Source organism: Medicago sativa, chromosome 6 (genome assembly GCF_051527215.1).
Source record: "Medicago sativa cultivar Bolivia chromosome 6, Bolivia_mono, whole genome shotgun sequence".
NCBI lineage: Eukaryota > Viridiplantae > Streptophyta > Magnoliopsida > Fabales > Fabaceae > Medicago > Medicago sativa.
Window position 1 is genome coordinate 86,290,638 of NC_140754.1, and position 19,354 is coordinate 86,309,991.

Consider the following 19,354-nt stretch of genomic DNA (forward strand, 5'->3'; position numbering starts at 1 on the left):
GGAATAAGTCTTCATTCCAATTCTATGTCAAAGTCCTTTTTAAAATTGCATTTGAAGTCATTTTGAGTCAGTTTTTGCCCCTAGGGGTATTTTAGTCTTTTCAAGTGTCAAGACTCTGTTCAAATCTTAAAAATTGTCTCTGAGTCTTTCAAGTTGGTTTAAATAAACTGTTGTTTCATTTCTCTGTTAAAAATCCATTTTTAAAATTTGCATCCGAGTCATTTTCAGTCGTTTTAGCCCTAGGGGCATTTTGGTCATTTCACACAAAATTTCGGCAGAGAGAGGTTACTTTAAAGTACCTCATTTAGGCCATTGGTTCGTTTTAGTCCGTTTTGTCATTTTTATCGTTTCACTTTACGTTATTTCCCAATTACGTTTTTTACCAAATTTTATTATTAATTACTTTTTAAGTCCTTTGTGTCATTTTGTGTTTTGGTCCTTTTATTCTTGGTCAATTACGTTTCAGTCCTTTTAAGGTCCTTTATTATTTTTTGCAGTTTGGTCCTTCATTTGTTGTATTTTGCAAAAAGTCCCAAGAGTTTGTTACAAAGCCCATGTCCAGGTGGCGTTCTTGCATTGGTCCAATAATACACTTGGCAGCCTATAAAGGGCGCCAATCATTGCAGTGCCATTCAGATTTCAACAACTCATCAAAAACAGAATCTGCATTCTCTCTCCACCACCAAAACGAATCAAACACCACAAAAAATCCAGAAAAAGCTCAAGAATATGATGAACATATTCATCATCTTCAAAACCCTAACCGTTTCTCAACAACACAATCCACACAAATTCGTGTAAAATTCCTCATCAATTTCACCATTCAACAACAAATTTCACCAAGAACGAATCAAACAGTCTCAAATTCGCAATCAATTGCATCAAGATTCAACAAAATCGTTTCAAATTTCAGAGATTCTCAGAGATTCTTCAAAGAATCATCATCATCGAATCTCCGTATCCTTCCTGCAATTCCAACCGTGAGGTGATCACAAGAAAGATTTCGAGAGAGAAGAGGAGAAGAAAGATCGAATTCGAAACTGAACAAGAGGAGAAGAAAGATCAGATTCGAAACCGAACAAGAGAAGAAGAGGAACACGTTCATCTGTTCGAAGCAACGAAGAAACGTTCATCAGAAACAAACAACGAAGCTCTACTTCAAGCTCCTCCGTTCGAATCTCCGAATCAAACAGAGGTAAGGTCCTAACTCATCATCCGTTCGTTAAATCCACTATTACTGCTTCGAATGGCGTAGATCGGGAGACATAGAATGTTCTCTTCCAAAAAATTTTAAAAAAATGATAAAGATTCAAAAAAAACCGCAAGTTCTTTTCCCGATCTACGACAATCCAGAAGTCTTTTTAGAAAACTAGCCTCAGAATCGAGTAGAGGAGAGAAAGAGCTTTAGAAACATGTGATTAGGTCTGAGTTCTGGGCGGTTTAGGGCTCCGATGCGGCGGCGCCACCGCCGGCCACCGCGTCGGAGAAAGGTTGAAGATGACCGGCCTTAGGTCGGAGAAGAGAGAGTCTGCAGACTCTCTCTCTCTAAGAACATTGTAGAGAGAGAAAGGAGTGAGAGTTATGAGAATTTCCCTTGGATTTTGCTTATATACATGCTTTGTGATCCCACGCGCGCGCGTCAGTGCCATACCATGCTCCTTCATGACTTTTGACCATTAGATCTAGGGTTGAGGGGTACTGGATCAATCCAACGCCCCTGGTGCGTTTGGATGATCCAGGATCCATCCTTGTTTGGGCCTGGACCTCCTGCCTTTGCAGATTTTCGTTTTTCTTTGTTTTTTTGCTATTTCCCACGCTTTTTGTGATCTTTGCACCCCTGGCATGCTTGAAGTATTTTAGAAAATCCTATGAAAATTTGTAGAGTTTTTTCTAGTTTTTTTGTGATGTTTTGTGTTGGTTTTATACTGAAAAGCTTGTCAAAAATATTAAGATAATTTCTAGTGTTATTTCTTGAATATTATGTTAAAATTGGTGAAAATTGACTTAGTTTTTGTTTCTAATCCATGATGTATATTTGTGATACATGATATGTGTTTCTATGAACCATTAGCCACTGTTTGAACCTGATCTTGATACTTGTGTATAGAATTTGGTTAGTTACTTAGCTTACAAGTTAGTTGTGTAGTTAAATAATGTAAATATGCTTAAAATTTGTTTTAAAATGCCAAGTAAATCATGTTGCCTTAATTCCCATTCCAAGACTTGATTCTAAACCTTTAAAAATGTATTGGAATGAAAGAATTATAGGTCATATGGTTCTTGCATTCTATGAACAAATTTTAGCCATGTTTGCACTCATTTTCTATCCTTTATGTTCTAGTGTTTCTCTTGCTTTATTTCCTTTGATATTGTCATGTGCTACTAACTCCTTTCATTTCATGTTTCATCATTTCATAAGCATCTCCATTTCATCCCATATTCATCTCTATTTCTTTCTTGCAATATAATTTGTACCAAAATTAGAATGTAATAATTAGGAGTTCTTGTAATATTTTACTTTTATGCCACTTTTAATTTCTTGGCAAGGAGGCCATAGAATGTATCTAGGGTGTGATGTAAAGGACAATGGACTCTAATGATGTACACCGACACAAGCACCGACACATGCACACACATCACTATATAGCTAGAATATGCATGTTTAGATGTATGTTTAGGATTGTATGTTTAGATGTATGTTTAGGCTTTAGACTTAGAAAAAACCAATTTTTCAAAAAAAATATGAACAAACTTCACTCAAATCTTTTTACAATAAACCTTGGGGTCAAAACCCCATTGATTTTCCTTTTCATTTTCTTAATCAAAAATCCAATGAAAATAATCATATTTGACTTCTTTTGCAAATGACTAATCCAACCCCACTTTTTACAAACCTCATGCCCTTGAGGCCTCTCTCTATTCTTCAAGCTCCAATTTTCAAACTTAAAATCAACCAACAAAAACAAAAACATTTTTTGGAAGAGAACTACGGTGGATTTGATCCCTTAAACGGGTACGTAGGCAAGGAACAAATTTCCTTCAATTCAAATAAAATAAAATTCCAAAAACATTCTTCTCCCTCCAATTCTTCATTTAGCAAACTTTAGGTTTAAATAAACACTTTCAAAATAGCATTTAAAAATAAAGCGCGCGCGTAGAAATTAAAGACGGTTCCTATAGGATACTATAGTCGTTATGGGTGCCTAACACCTTCCCGTAGCGAAAACAACTCCCGGACCTCGATTCTCAAGGGTTTTGCTTACTTTTTCCCTTCCCAAGAAAAAATAAGATATCACCGGTTTAAAAGGTTCAAACTTAATCAATGTTTGACACCCGAAAACCAAGATAAAACAGCTGGCGACTTCACTGGGGAAATTCGAGAGTTACGCCTAGTCTTTATTTCCACGCTTGCGCTCTTTTTACTTGTTTCTTTTACTTGCTTTCCTATGTGAATAAATGTTTAATTTCTTACAAACGTGTGGGGTGAGAATATCAAAAGTCCTGCACCCGGGCTGAGTGAACTTAGGATTTAGGAGGGATATAATCGACAATTCATTTCGGGGGTTGCCTCGTGTTTTGGATTATGCGATCAATCCCACATAGCTAAGGCATTTTGGGGGTGATGTTGTCGGCGCGTGTTGTCGCGTTTAGGCACTTTACTTCTAATTGTTCTATGACGCTATGAACCGTAGATAACCAAACCCATCCATGGCCATTTTTCCAGGACGTAGTGCGGAGGCTAAACCGAGTGTTGTCTCGAATTTTAGTCGTCACGCGATACTACACTCAAGCTAGACCTTCTTACGGATAATCATGGAGCGAGTGGTGTCTCGTGACACCGTGATATACGTCGGAGAGGTTGCAACTTGGGAACCTTTTTAGAACCCGGTTACTATATCCTAAAGCCCTAGATTCACCGGACGCCGTGTCCACCCGTGACTCCTTGACTTTGAACTTCAACCCACCATGTTTTCTCCGAACTTGAACATAATCATGCATTCATGCATACATGCATAAACTTTTTTCCATGCATTTATCGGAGGACTTAGACAAGTCATCTTTTGAACATCACGAATGTGAGCACCAAGTGATACCATCTCAACTAAACTTCTGGTTTTGCTCAAGATCTTCAAATAAAACCGTGTTTCTCCGTGATGTTCACAACCACTTTGACAAGTCTTCTGACAAAAGAAAGAGTCTTTTTGCATTTGCATATCATGCATCATATGCATCATTCATCGGTCACAAATGGCTTCCCGTGCTCATTGTCTCCTGGTTCTTCTGCCGCAGTCTGAAAGGTGGCTCATGCTCGCAAGATTCACCAACCAGATAGAGTTTATCAGACAAGATTGTACAAGAGAAGAAACATGGCTAACCTTGAGGAAGAGAATGCCAGCCCCTCGGGCCAGCCCATCGAAGAGTCTAATCTGGATGAAATTCTGAGGCTTATCAAAAAAGTGACTATAAAATTGTCGACCAGCTGCTGCAAACTCCATCAAAAATATCCATCTTGTCTCTGCTCTTGAGCTCAGAAGCTCACAGGAAAGTGTTAATGAAGGTACTGGAACAGGCCTATGTTGCTCATGAAGTCTCTGTGGATCAGTTTGATGGAATAGTGGGTAACATCACTGCTTGCAATAACTTGGGGTTTGGTGACGATGAACTCCCCGAAGCAGGGACACACCATAACTTGGCTCTGCATATCTCGGTACACTGCAAGTCTGACATGATATCCAACGTGTTGATGGACACTGAATCATCCTTGAATGTAATGCCTGAATCTACACTAAGACAGTTGAGTCATCATGGAATCTCTCTGAGGGGTAGCAGCTATCTGGTTAAGGCTTTTGACGGATCTCGCAAGGATGTTCTTGGGGAGGTAGGTTTACCAATTACCATTGGTCCTGAGACATTTCAGATTACTTTCCAAGTCATGGACATCAATGCTTCTTACAGTTGTCTCCTCGGAAGACCATGGATCCATGACGCTGGAGCGGTGACTTCTACTTTACATCAGAAGCTCAAGTTCATGAGGAACAGTAAGATTGTCACTGTGCATGGTGAAGAAGCATATCTGGTTAGCCAAGTGTCATCTTTCTCTTGTGTTGAAGTAGGGTCCGCTGAAGGGACGTCATTTCAAGGCTTGACTGTTGAAGGAGCAGAACCCCGGAGGGCTGGTACTAGCATGGCTTCATTGAAGGATGCCCAGAAGGCTGTTCAAGAAGGGCAAGCTGCAGGCTGGGGCAAAGTGATTCAGATTTTGGAAAACAAGCGTAAAGAGGGCCTTGGATTCTCCCCAACCTCCGGTGTTTCAACAGGAACTTTCTACAGTGCTGGGTTCATCAATGCTATTACTGAAGATGCTGCTGAAGGTGGTTATGTGCCTGCATTTGTTATACCAGGAGGCACTGTGAGAAATTGGGAAGCCATTGATGTTCCTTTAGTCATGCATGCTTCCATGTAATGTGTTTTGTTGCTCATGTTTTTTGTTTTCGAAATAACAATCCTTTCGCTCTGCCCAAGGCGAAAGTGATATCATTGTAAGGGCGTGTTTGTTTCGGCATTGCCGTTTTCAATAAAAGTGGTCGTTTTTCTCACGACTCTTTGTTTTTACTTTTTAGTGCCTTTTTCTTGGAAATAATGGTAATGCCAGAAAAAACCAAAACATCTGTATTTCCTTATTAATTTCAAAATCTGCATAGAAAAACATTTTTCTAAAAATCATCCCAATCATATTATGCAGATTGAACCATAATAAACCCGTTGAACACAGTGACCCTATGGTTCCTCCAAATTTTGAATTCCCTGTATATGAAGCTGAAGATGAGGATGATGATTATGAAGAGATACCGTATGAAATCACTCGACTGCTTGAGCAAGAAAGAAGAGCCATTCAGCCTCACCAGGAAGAAATTGAGCTTATCAACCTGGGTACTGAAGAAAACAAGCGAGAGATCAAGATTGGTGCTGCACTTGAGCCAGAAGTGAAAAAGAAGATTATTCAGCTCCTCCATGATTATCCAGATGTCTTTGCATGGTCCTATGAAGATATGCCGGGTCTAGATCCCAAGATTGTGGAACATCGGATACCGACAAGGCCTGAATGTCCTCCTGTCAAACAGAAGTTGAGAAGGTCTCGTCCAGACATGGCTCTTAAGATCAAGGCTGAAGTACAAAAGCAAATTGATGCGGGTTTCCTCATGACAGCTGAATACCCTGAGTGGATTGCCAACATCGTACCAGTACCAAAGAAAGATGGGAAAGTTCGAATGTGTGTTGATTACAGAGATCTGAATAAAGCCAGTCCAAAGGATAACTTCCCATTACCTCATATTGATGTGCTTGTTGATAGTACTGCTCAATCCAAAGTGTTCTCCTTCATGGATGGTTTCTCTGGCTATAACCAGATACGGATGTCACCTGAAGATAAAGAAAAGACGTCCTTTATCACTCCGTGGGGAACGTTCTGTTATAAAGTGATGCCGTTTGGCTTGATAAATGCTGGTGCTACCTATCAAAGGGGTATGACCACTCTGTTCCATGATATGATTCACAAAGAGATTGAAGTATATGTTGATGATATGATTGTGAAGTCAAGTGATGAAGAGCAGCATGTTGTGTATTTGAAAAAGATGTTTGAAAGACTGAGAAAGTATAAGCTGCGGTTGAATCCTAACAAGTGCACATTCGGTGTACGATCTGGAAAGTTGCTAGGCTTCATTGTCAGCCAGAGAGGCATTGAAGTTGATCCCGACAAAGTCCGAGCCATCAGAGAGATGCCGGAACCTCAAACTGAAAAACAAGTCAGAGGTTTCCTCGGACGTCTGAATTATATTTCAAGATTCATATCTCACATGACTACTACTTGTGGTCCAATTTTCAAATTGCTCAGAAAGGACCAGCCTGTTGTATGGAATGATGAATGTCAGGAAGCTTTTGATAGCATTAAAGAATACCTGCTAGAGCCACCTATCCTTATCCCACCAGTGGAAGGAAGGCCTTTGATCATGTATCTGTCAGTGTTAGATGATTCAGTGGGTTGTGTTCTCGGTCAGCAAGATGAGACTGGTAAGAAAGAGCATGCTATCTACTATCTGAGCAAGAAGTTCACCGACTGTGAGACTCGGTATACGATGCTTGAAAAGACTTGCTGTGCTTTAGCCTGGGCTGCCAAACGCTTGCGTCATTATATGGTGAATCATACAACTTGGTTGATATCCCGAATGGATCCAATCAAGTACATCTTTGAAAAGCCTGCTGTTACTGGAAAGATTGCACGTTGGCAAATGTTGTTGTCTGAATATGATATTGTGTACAAAGCTCAGAAAGCAATCAAAGGAAGCGTCCTTGCTGAGCATCTTGCTTGTCAACCTCTCGATGATTACCAGCCAATTAAGTTTGATTTCCCTGATGAAGAGATTATGTATCTGAAAGCAAAAGACTGTGAAGAACCACTGATCAATGAAGGGCCGGATCCCAATAGCAAATGGGGATTGGTGTTTGATGGTGCTGTTAATGCTTATGGTAAAGGAATTGGGGCCATCATTGTAACTCCGTAGGGGCACCACATTCCTTTCACCGCTCGAATAACTTTTGAATGCACAAACAATATAGCTGAATATGAAGCATGCATCTTGGGCATCGAAGAAGCCCTTGATCTGAGAATTAAGCACCTTGACATCTATGGAGATTCTGCACTTGTTATTAACCAGATAAAGGGTGAATGGGAGACTCATCATGAGAAGCTGATCCCTTACCGTGACTATGCCAGACGTCTGTTGACATACTTTACAAAAGTTGAGCTGCACCACATCCCTCGGGATGAAAACCAGATGGCCGATGCTCTTGCTACTTTGTCTTCCATGTTTCGTGTCAATCACTGGAATGATGTCCCCGTAATCAAAGTACAACGTCTTGATAGACCCGCTCATGTGTTTACTATTGAAAATATGCCAGATCAGGCTGATGAGGTTGTGAATGATAAAAAGCCTTGGTATTACAACATCAAGCAATTCTTGCAGAATCGTGAATATCCACCTGGTGCTTCCAACAGGGATAAAAAGACTTTGAGACGATGGGCTAGCAAATTCCTTCTGGACGGAGAAATCCTATACAAGAGGAACTATGACATGGTCTTATTGAGGTGTGTTGACAAACAAGAAGCTGAGAAATTGATGCATGATGTACATGATGGTACTTTTGGGACCCATGCTTCGGGCCACACTATGTCAAGAAAACTGTTAAGAGCCGGCTATTACTGGATAACTATGGAGCGTGACTGCCACAAGCATGCTAAGAGATGCCACAAGTGTCAAATTTATGCTGACAAGATTCATGTGCCTCCACACGCTCTCAATGTTATATATTCCCCATGGCCTTTCTCTATGTGGGGCATTGACATGATCGGAAGAATTGAACCGAAGGCTTCCAACGGACATCGTTTCATTCTAGTGGCAATTGACTATTTCACCAAGTGGGTTGAAGCTGCTTCCTATGCAAATGTGACCAAGCAAGTGGTTGTCAAGTTTATCAAGAATAACATCATCTGTCGATATGGCGTTCCCAACAAGATCATCACTGACAATGGTTCCAATCTGAACAATAGCATGATGCAAGCTTTGTGTGAAGAATTCAAAATTGAACATCACAACTCTTCCCCTTATAGACCTCAGATGAATGGTGCAGTTGAGGCCGCTAATAAGAACATCAAGAAGATTGTTCCGAAGATGGTCACTACTTACAAAGACTGGCACGAAATGCTACCTTTTGCCTTGCATGGTTACCGTACTACAGTGCGCAGTTCAACCGGGGCAACTCCTTTCTCTCTTGTGTATGGTATGGAAGCAGTTCTCCCTCTGGAAGTGGAGATTCCATCTCTTCGAGTAATCATGGAAGCGAAGCTAACTGAGGCTGAATGGTGTCAAAGTTGGTATGATCAATTGAATCTGATTGAAGAGAAACGTATGGATGCCATGACTCATGGACAGTTGTATCAAGTGCGAATGAAGAATGCTTTTGACAAGAAAGTCCGACCTCGAGAATTCAAGGAAGGCGAACTTGTATTGAAAAGAAGGATAAGCCAGCAACCCGACCCAAGGGGCAAGTGGACACCTAACTACGAAGGTCCTTATGTTGTCAAGAAGGCTTTCTCTGGTGTTGCTTTGATTCTTACACACATGGATGGTGTTGAACTCCCAAATCCTGTCAATGCCGATATAGTCAAGAAATACTTTGTCTAGAAAGAAAAGAACAGCGTGGTAGGTCGAAAACCCGAAAGGGCGGCCTAGGCAAAAATGCGCTTCCCGGTGGGTCGAAAACCCGAAAGGGCGATCCAGGCAAAAGTTAGGGACAAAAAAAAATGAATATGAAAGAGCTCGCTGAGATTGTACGCAACTCAGGCAAGAATGAGCGCCTCGATGAGCCGAAAACCCGAAAGGGCGGTTCATGCAAAAATGAGGTTGACAATAAAAGACAAGTAACTATATCTGGCAAATCACCATCACTCCTTGGGGCATCTGCAACTGTCAATGATCGTCTTCATCAGAAGCTTCTGTACTTGTGAATTCAAAATTTCTATGAAATGTAGCGGTCATCGTGTTCAATGTGTCACCAACCAATAAAATTACCATTTTCCAAGCTTTGTAAATCCGTGAAGTCATGCCTTTGGCTGACCCTCACTCTTCTACATCAATTTGAGCCTTTCTACTGTTTGAAACTCTACTTTTTCTTTCTACTTTCAATGCTATATACAAATATTTTCTTTCTATTTTGATAATGTCAATGTCTGAAACAAACATCTTTTGAAAACTAAAAATCTTTTCCTGTCTATTTTGGAAGCAAACCTGAGCAATAAGGTACATTTCAATGAAACATGCATGAATGAATGAGTGTCAATGTCTATTTCAATACATGTTACAAGCAGGTTACTCCCCAGGATGATCTGTGGTCAATGGCAAGAATGAAAAAACTGAATGAAAATGAAAAATGAAAAAATGCAAATGAAAAGCTCGCTAAGTTGAAAACCCGAAAGGGCGGCTTAGGCAAAAATGAGCACCCCGCTGATTGACAACCTATGAAGGCAATTCAGGCAAAAATGGGGCAATGAAAAGAATTTATTCCCCGGTGAATCGAAAACCCGAAAGGGCGATTCAGGCAAAAGTGGGATTGAAAGATGAAAAGGATGAAAAGAATATAAAAGCATTGACCACAGATGCGAACATCCAATGTTTACCCAGCACTGACACGCCTAGCAGCGGCGACCTGTATCCAAGAACCTTCCAAGGATCTCTCCTCTACAAGTTTTATTGCCCTCAGCCATGGTTTCGATGCGTCTCTCAACGACGGTCTCTCCAAAGAGGTTTTTCCCCTGTGAATATGTTGTAGCACGAGCCACTACGTGCCCAATCTTCCAAGTTTTGTCTGTCTCTGTGAAACTTTCTCTGTCAAGTTACAAGCCAATCATGCATTTCAAGCATTCATACATGCATAATCATGCATTTTATGTGCTCATACATCCAATAATCCTGCTATACTATGCATACATGTTGCATATCCAAATCTCCACTGTCAAATTCAATTTCAATCTCCAATTGCAAACCAATCACAATTCCAATTCCAATGTCAAATTCAATCCAATTTCAACTGTCAAATTCGATGCAATCTCAACTTTCCAATCTCAATTCCAATCATGTCAACTATCAAATTCGAAGCAATCTCAATGCCAATTCCAATTCAATGACAATTCGAAGCAATTTCCAATCTCCAATTTCAATTCCAATGTCAATGTCAATGTCAATATCCAATGTCAATGTCAATTTTCAATCCAATTTCAATTCCAATGTCAATGTCAATGTCAATATCCAATGTCAATGTCAATTTTCAATCCAATTTCAATCCAATTTCAATGTCAATTGCAACTCTCCAATCCAATGTCAATGTCTATGTCTCAATCCAATTCCAATTTCCAATGTCTTTTTCAACTTCAACTCTCCAATCCAATGTCTATGTCTATGTCTATATCTCTGCTCAATCTCAATTTTCAATCTCTCTTTCAATGTCAACTTTCAATTCAAATCAATGTCAATTCTATCTCAATTCGCTTTTGGGCCAACAAAAATGGCCATGTCTATTTTCAAATCAAGTCAATGACAATTTACCTTCAATGGGTATCTTGTCAAAACTAGACTTTCAATACTGGTCAAGTGCCAGGTTTGATCCAAAAAGAACCACTTGTACCTGCTTATGTACCTATGCTTCCGGACAAACGACAAGTTCGATCTAAAAAGAACAGTTTGTACCCAGCTCATGCTTTGTTACCAGTCAGACGGCAAGTTCAATCTGAAGAACAGTTTGTACCCAGCTTATGCTTTGTTATCGGTCAAACGACAAGTTCGATCTAAGAGAACAGTCTGCACCTTCCCACATGACGTGGAGATAATCCAACAAGCAAGTTCGATCCAAAGAAACAGCTTGTATCAACCCTTTTGTCTATGTCTCCAGCCAAACAGCCAGTTCAATCCAAAAGAACAGTTTGTGTCTGCCTGTCTGTTTGTATCTTCAACCAAGTGTCAAGTTCGATCCAAAGAACAACTTGTATCTGCCTATATGTCTATGTTTCCGGTCAAGTGCCAAGTTCAATCCCAAGAACAGCTTGCACCCATCTCTTGTTTTGTATTCCTTGGTCAAGTGGCTAGTTCGACCCAAAGAACAACTTGTACCTTATTTTTTACTCCCTGGTTTGTCTACCCTGTCAATGTCCACCGGAATCCCTAGTGACATGACAAGTTCCATAGACTCCAGTTGTTTGTCTTGCATTCATAATCAAAGCATTGCATGGCATGTACATTTTTGAAAATCTGAAAGCGTATTTTTATGTCCAAAAGTAGTGCAAATGCTAATATTTAAGTATCTTCGTCCCGTCAACTCTAAGACTTCGTCTCTTGACTCTCCGGACAAAGAAACTTAAATAGGGGCAGCTGTTATACCCTAATTTTGGACCTAAAAATACTAACTCAATTCCTCTTTTCTTGCATTATAAGTCATTTGAACTGTCTCTGATCAATTGCATCTTTCTCTGCATTTTATTTCAATATTATTTGCAAAATTCACATAAAAGGGTATTTTCGTCATTTCCTGCATTCAACTCATTTTAATCCTTGAAAATTGTTGGAGTCTTTTAAACTGGTTTGTATAAGTCCTTGTTTCAATCTCATGTCAAAATTCATTTCAAAAATATCAGTTGAGTCATTTTTTTTAGTCAGTTTAGCCCCTAGGGGCATTTTAGTCATTTCCTATGTCAAAATTTCTTTCAATCTTTTAAAAATTTGTTTGAGTCCTTTCAAATAGTGGGAATAAGTCTTCATTCCAATTCTATGTCAAAGTCCTTTTTAAAATTGCATTTGAAGTCATTTTGAGTCAGTTTTTGCCCCTAGGGGTATTTTAGTCTTTTCAAGTGTCAAGACTCTGTTCAAATCTTAAAAATTGTCTCTGAGTCTTTCAAGTTGGTTTAAATAAACTGTTGTTTCATTTCTCTGTTAAAAATCCATTTTTAAAATTTGCATCCGAGTCATTTTCAGTCGTTTTAGCCCTAGGGGCATTTTGGTCATTTCACACGAAATTTCGGCAGAGAGAGGTTACTTTAAAGTACCTCATTTAGGCCATTGGTTCGTTTTAGTCCGTTTTGTCATTTTTATCGTTTCACTTTACGTTATTTCCCAATTACGTTTTTTACCAAATTTTATTATTAATTACTTTTTAAGTCCTTTGTGTCATTTTGTGTTTTGGTCCTTTTATTCTTGGTCAATTACGTTTCAGTCCTTTTAAGGTCCTTTATTATTTTTTGCAGTTTGGTCCTTCATTTGTTGTATTTTGCAGAAAAGTCCCAAGAGTTTGTTACAAAGCCCATGTCCAGGTGGCGTTCTTGCATTGGTCCAGTAATACACTTGGCAGCCTATAAAGGGCGCCAATCATTGCAGTGCCATTCAGATTTCAACAACTCATCAAAAACAGAATCTGCATTCTCTCTCCACCACCAAAACGAATCAAACACCACAAAAAATCCAGAAAAAGCTCAAGAATATGATGAACATATTCATCATCTTCAAAACCCTAACCGTTTCTCAACAACACAATCCACACAAATTCGTGTAAAATTCCTCATCAATTTCACCATTCAACAACAAATTTCACCAAGAACGAATCAAAAAGTCTCAAATTCGCAATCAATTGCATCAAGATTCAACAAAATCGTTTCAAATTTCAGAGATTCTCAGAGATTCTTCAAAGAATCATCATCATCGAATCTCCGTATCCTTCCTGCAATTCCAACCGTGAGGTGATCACAAGAAAGATTTCGAGAGAGAAGAGGAGAAGAAAGATCGAATTCGAAACTGAACAAGAGGAGAAGAAAGATCAGATTCGAAACCGAACAAGAGAAGAAGAGGAACACGTTCATCTGTTCGAAGCAACGAAGAAACGTTCATCAGAAACAAACAACGAAGCTCTACTTCAAGCTCCTCTGTTCGAATCTCCGAATCAAACAGAGGTAAGGTCCTAACTCATCATCTGTTCGTTAAATCCACTATTACTGCTTCGAATGGCGTAGATCGGGAGACATAGAATGTTCTCTTCCAAAAATTTTTAAAAAAATGATAAAGATTCAAAAAAAACCGCAAGTTCTTTTCCCGATCTACGACAATCCAGAAGTCTTTTTAGAAAACTAGCCTCAGAATCGAGTAGAGGAGAGAAAGAGCTTTAGAAACATGTGATTAGGTCTGAGTTCTGGGCGGTTTAGGGCTCCGACGCGGCGGCGCCACCGCCGGCCACCGCGTCGAAGAAAGGTTGAAGATGACCGGCCTTAGGTCGGAGAAGAGAGAGTCTGCAGACTCTCTCTCTCTCTAAGAACATTGTAGAGAGAGAAAGGAGTGAGAGTTATGAGAATTTCCCTTGGATTTTGCTTATATACATGCTTTGTGATCCCACGCGCGCGCGTCAGTGCCATACCATGCTCCTTCATGACTTTTGACCATTAGATCTAGGGTTGAGGGGTACTGGATCAATCCAACGCCCCTGGTGCGTTTGGATGATCCAGGATCCATCCTTGTTTGGGCCTGGACCTCCTGCCTTTGTAGATTTTCGTTTTTCTTTGTTTTTTTGCTATTTCCCACGCTTTTTGTGATCTTTGCACCCCTGGCATGCTTGAAGTATTTTAGAAAATCCTATGAAAATTTGTAGAGTTTTTTCTAGTTTTTTTGTGAAGTTTTGTGTTGGTTTTATACTGAAAAGCTTGTCAAAAATATTGAGATAATTTCTAGTGTTATTTCTTGAATATTATGTTAAAATTGGTGAAAATTGACTTAGTTTTTGTTTCTAATCCATGATGTATATTTGTGATACATGATATGTGTTTCTATGAACCATTAGCCACTGTTTGAACCTGATCTTGATACTTGTGTATAGAATTTGGTTAGTTACTTAGCTTACAAGTTAGTTGTGTAGTTAAATAATGTAAATATGCTTAAAATTTGTTTTAAAATGCCAAGTAAATCATGTTGCCTTAATTCCCATTCCAAGACTTGATTCTAAACCTTTAAAAATGTATTGGAATGAAAGAATTATAGGTCATATGGTTCTTGCATTCTATGAACAAATTTTAGCCATGTTTGCACTCATTTTCTATCCTTTATGTTCTAGTGTTTCTCTTGCTTTATTTCCTTTGATATTGTCATGTGCTACTAACTCCTTTCATTTCATGTTTCATCATTTCATAAGCATCTCCATTTCATCCCATATTCATCTCTATTTCTTTCTTGCAATATAATTTGTACCAAAATTAGAATGTAATAATTAGGAGTTCTTGTAATATTTTACTTTTATGCCACTTTTAATTTCTTGGCAAGGAGGCCATAGAATGTATCTAGGGTGTGATGTAAAGGACAATGGACTCTAATAATGTACACCGACACAAGCACCGACACATGCACACACATCACTATATAGCTAGAATATGCATGTTTAGATGTATGTTTAGGATTGTATGTTTAGATGTATGTTTAGGCTTTAGACTTAGAAAAAACCAATTTTTCAAAAAAAATATGAACAAACTTCACTCAAATCTTTTTACAATAAACCTTGGGGTCAAAACCCCATTGATTTTCCTTTTCATTTTCTTAATCAAAAATCCAATGAAAATAATCATATTTGACTTCTTTTGCAAATGACTAATCCAACCCCACTTTTTACAAACCTCATGCCCTTGAGGCCTCTCTCTATTCTTCAAGCTCCAATTTTCAAACTTAAAATCAACCAACAAAAACAAAAACATTTTTTGGAAGAGAACTACGGTGGATTTGATCCCTTAAACGGGTACGTAGGCAAGGAACAAATTTCCTTCAATTCAAATAAAATAAAATTCCAAAAACATTCTTCTCCCTCCAATTCTTCATTTAGCAAACTTTAGGTTTAAATAAACACTTTCAAAATAGCATTTAAAAATAAAGCGCGCGCGTAGAAATTAAAGACGGTTCCTATAGGATACTATAGTCGTTATGGGTGCCTAACACCTTCCCGTAGCGAAAACAACTCCCGGACCTCGATTCTCAAGGGTTTTGCTTACTTTTTCCCTTCCCAAGAAAAAATAAGATATCACCGGTTTAAAAGGTTCAAACTTAATCAATGTTTGACACCCGAAAACCAAGATAAAACACTCTCACATAATGATCGGCGGATGTGAACGACTCAATTCATTGTAAAATAAACCATCCATCTAAAAGATGTTGTATTATAGGGATAAATTCCATTATTTCCTATTATTTGTATAGAGTGTAGATGGATATATTTCCCATCACTTGTACAACTGTTTTCATATAATTGGTTACTAGGACTGGTTATTTTTACTTAACTTGAGGATACCAATTGATAGAATTTATCAACGTCAGTCTGTAATAACAAATTATAAATTAGAAGGATGAAAAATGAAACTGAGTATGGAAGCAGAAAGACACATTATAAGCAATTTATTGCTTTAAAACATGCACATATACAATGTGCTCACTCTGCAAAGTCATAGCAGAAATACAAGTTATTAACTTACCTTGCTTTGATGGGACTTCTTTCATCATTTTCCAATCTTTTCCCATCATAAGAACCTGATCCAGTTTGATACAAAAAGAGAGGGAAAAAAATTAGTTCCAAAGTTTGACATAACCATTTTTATGAAGAGGCAAGATACAGTGAACTCCATGTTAATTGCGTCCAAGTGATTGGCTCGATATTTCATTTTCAACTTATTTTAATAAAATTATTTTTTGATTTTTGAAAGGAAAAAAAAAAAAAGATACGGGCCAGGGCCGGCCCGTTAGCCCGGGAGCCCGTGCAGGGCCGGGCTCGGGCCCCAATTTTCCAGCCCATATTCAAACCGGGCTTTTTAGCCCGGCCCTAAAAAGCCCGTTGCCCGACCGGGCCGGGCCGCCCGTTTTGACAGCTTTGTATAGGCTAGTGCTCTGTTTGGTAAACCCAAAAAAAGAGCTTTTAGCTCTTAGCTTTTAGCTTATAAGCTCATTTGACAAAAAAAGCTCTGTTTGGTAACATTTTAGCTCTGTTTGGTACAACGAGCTTATAGCTTATTTCAGGAGCTTATAAGCTATTTTTCAGAAGCTACTTCAAGTAGCGTTTGAGCTTATAGCTTTTAGCTTCTCATTTTTTCTTCCATATTTACCCTTATTATTCAAAGCAAAAGCTATCAGCTAATTTTTACCAAACACTTCAACTAGCTTATCAGCTAAAAGCTATCAGCTAGCTTATCAGCTATCCACTATTTTTACCAAACAGAGCCTAGATAGAGTCGTGTGAATGTGGGACACACTTGCAGTAATAATGGAGCAATTTCCTGAGTCTATACTGATAAAGCAATGAGTGAATGAGTGTGGTTTGTATTCAGATTCAAATGAAAGAACAGTTTTTGTAGAAAATTGAGGTAGAGGGTAGCACTTGGGTGACATTGTGGTGGTGACATTGGTGACATTGTTCAACCACAATGTTATAAGTGGCTTTTCTTCTTTCTCTTTTTTAAGGGATTTTTGTTTTATGTACACTTGTGACATTGTGGTTGGCCAATGTCACCAACCACAATGTCACTTAAGTATTTTCCGCTAGGATGATGAATTTGAAATGCAGTGTGTGGACTTAAAAGACTTTGAAGTATCTAAAGTCATGAAAGTGGGACACGCTTGTCAGTATCAGTAGAGGCAATTTCCTGGCAGTTTCCCCGTATAGAGATAATGCTCGTATGATTAAAATAAATGTTTGGAGATGACTTTTAATGCAGAGTGTAGAATATTTTTATTATGACTCAATCAAATTTTACACAAAAAGACAATCGATCATAAATTATGATTCAATTGGGAGCTAAATTAAAATGTCTATCGAGCAACTATTTGCAATCATACAAGTCATATGGCTGCTTATTCCGGCATTAAAAGTAGAGGTGTGACTGTCTTTACTTCCTACATTACTTGTTAGGAGCATTCAGTTTGTTTAATCAATTCTACATTATTATGCACACTCTCATATGGAAATCAAGATAATTCTACTCATATCTTTCATTTTATATTAAAAGTATAGTGAATACACCAATTCTTAATAACGCTAATTTAATTTGTCAAAAAAATGTAAATTTAATAAAATTAATATTCACTTTTTATAAAAAAAAAAAATTACTATCCCTTTTTTTATTTAATACACTACTGACTGAGACAGAATGAACCCAAAAAAAAAAAAAAAAAAAAACTGAGACAGAGAATCCAATATGGGAACTAAAAAGCTTAAGAACAGTTTATAATCCCTTATGTGCCAGCCAAGATATTCACTATAGCTGGTTGTTGTAACTAAAACAATAAGTGCAAAAATCCAACCAACAATTACCAAGCAATGCTAAGCATTACCAATAATCATTTGCAATACCACAAATAACATTCCTTATCATTCAAATAAAGCCTTTCACTCTTCTCCTTTGTTCACATTACTGAGAAGCCTCGATCGAACGGAGTCCAAATCTAACACATTCTTGACACTGCAAATATAACAGGTTTTATAAACTACAAGCATAAGAACATAAAGAGAATTAATAAAGAACTAGTTTGAAGTCAACCCCAAGGGATTTTGGCTCACAACAACACTAACCAATAACATCAAAAGTTCTGCTATTCCATCAAACCGCTAGGTTCTATTATTCCATTATATCCATGATACATGTAATTGTGTTTTTTTTTATAGCCCAAAGAAGGCTGAAAGTTCATGTTAAGTCAGACTCAAATTCTCACATCCCTAAAAGAGACTGATACTCTAAAAGCACGAAGGTTTAATCATAAAAGCAAAGAGACGCACCAGTACATAGTGTCTCCAGAAGAAACCACCTTCTTGCAAATCCAGTCTGGCACAATCTTTTCCAAAATCTCAATATGTTCTTCAGCTTCTCCTATTGGGAGGACAAGATTAGTTAGCTAGATTGTTTATTACGAAGAAAACATGTACATTATAATAAATAGAATTAGAACATACTAATCTCAACAAAATTTAAACAGTTCATCATTATCTTTTGCAAGAGCTCCTCTTTTGTGATTGACGTTCTTTTGGCAGAGTCAAATATAGAATCAATCACATTAACCAGTTCCAACAATGATGAAGGATTGTTATCCAATGCATTCAAAGAATGTTGATCTACATTGATTTTCTGAAAAGAATGACCAAGGTTCTCATCTACCTGCATCGAGAAACAAATTAACAAGAAATCAATTACTTTCAAGAAAGAAAAAATTGCTTTTACAATAAAAAAGATTAAGGAAGATAATGTTGATCAGATGCAAACTGCAGAAGTAAGAGATATTAGATATCAAGAATATTCAAAAGTATGAACAATTATAAACACAGACCAAAAGCATATACTTGTGAACTGTGAATAAACATGAGATTTGAACGGAGCAAGAACATGGGAGAATATTAAAGTAAGAAAATACAAAATGAATGAAGTGCAGTTAGTAAATCCCTTTCTTGTCGTCAATCTAGAAAGAGAGAAGCATTCTAAAAATATAAACCATCTCTACTATTTGACACAGCCAATCTAAGAAATCGACTAAACTACGATAAAATAAGTGTGTTATAAATAAAAAACTTAACCATTGTTGACAACCATACACAAAATCTTCGACATGTTTCTTCTCACCCAGTATGTTCATTATCTTTTAAAAATCTCTAAGGCTCCTCTTTTTTAATGCATGAATATATGATGAGTGTCGCACTCACTAGTTAGAATCTAACATGAACTACTAAATGTCAGTAAAATAAATTGCTTTCTTTGCAA

At 38.0% G+C, this 19,354-nt stretch overlaps 1 protein-coding gene across 2 annotated transcripts in view; it reads right to left on the minus strand.

Moving 5' to 3' along the window:
* LOC146917745 (uncharacterized) overlaps positions 1–19,354 on the minus strand; it is a 134,943-nt gene that overhangs the window by 10,854 nt on the left and 104,735 nt on the right. The window contains exons 10-11 of one of the 2 annotated variants that reach the window (XM_085716579.1): positions 18,382–18,757; positions 17,810–18,067 (exon numbers count right to left, since the gene is read on the minus strand). The exons of the other annotated variant lie outside the window; for it this stretch is intronic. The gene's annotated coding sequence lies outside the window, so the exon portion shown is untranslated. Of the gene's footprint in view, positions 1–17,809; positions 18,068–18,381; positions 18,758–19,354 lie in introns of those variants that run through there. 2 annotated transcript variants of the gene reach the window in all.